This window comes from Myotis brandtii, unplaced genomic scaffold (assembly GCF_000412655.1).
Source record: "Myotis brandtii unplaced genomic scaffold, ASM41265v1 scaffold291, whole genome shotgun sequence".
NCBI lineage: Eukaryota > Metazoa > Chordata > Mammalia > Chiroptera > Vespertilionidae > Myotis > Myotis brandtii.
Genome location: NW_005361118.1, coordinates 1322215 through 1322967, shown reverse-complemented (window position 1 = coordinate 1322967; position 753 = coordinate 1322215). Strand labels below are relative to the sequence as shown.

Genomic DNA, 753 nt, shown 5'->3' with positions numbered 1-753 from the left:
TGTTTTTTTTTCAATCGGAAGGGGTTACAAACTCTTGAATCCACTGAGCTTGTTTGGAGCTGGATTCTGAGGTCCCAGACCCCTATGGGGAGAGGCGGGATGGCCTTTCAGCGGTCAGAGAGTGAGGGTGGCTTTCTCATGGAGCTGCTTGCCAGCACTCGGGCACACAGAGATGCGAAGTCGCGGAGAGGTGAGGAGTTGCAGAGATGCCATTGCTCTTTGCTCCACCCTGGTGATTCCCGGAGACCCCGCCCTACTCAATTTACATCTCTGCCCAAGCTGTGCCAGTGGCACAAAAGGAACCACCTGCGCTTTTGCAGCCTAACCCAACAAACTAGATTTCAATTCCTCGCATACATAAGGGACACACTCAAGAAGCAGAATCGGGTTCGGAGGAAGCCAGAGCCGGACCCGGCTGGGCCGGCAACATGGAACTGCTGTACCAGCAAACACACAAGCAGGTCCACCAGATCCAGTCTCACATGGGACGCTGGGAGACGGCAGACAAGCAGTCTGTGCACTTAGTAGAAAATGAAGTCCAGGCAAGCGTACCAGATGTTGAGCACCAAGAACGCCTGGAGATTTTGTCTGGCAGGCAGCCGCCCAGCAGGGGACGGAATGCCGGGCTTCATGTTGACCAGTTGAGGTATGATGTCCAGCGCCTGCGGACTGCTCTCGGAGACTTCCGGCATCGACGATGCGCTGGGGAACAGCGGGAGGAGCTTCTGACTCGCACCTTCGCCCCCAGCGTGG

The 753-nt window shown here is 56.3% G+C and overlaps 1 pseudogene; it reads left to right on the top strand.

The window, feature by feature from the left end:
• The first annotated feature begins 315 nt into the window (after nucleotides 1-315).
• LOC102251026 overlaps nucleotides 316-753 on the top strand; it is a 2360-nt pseudogene continuing 1922 nt past the window's right edge.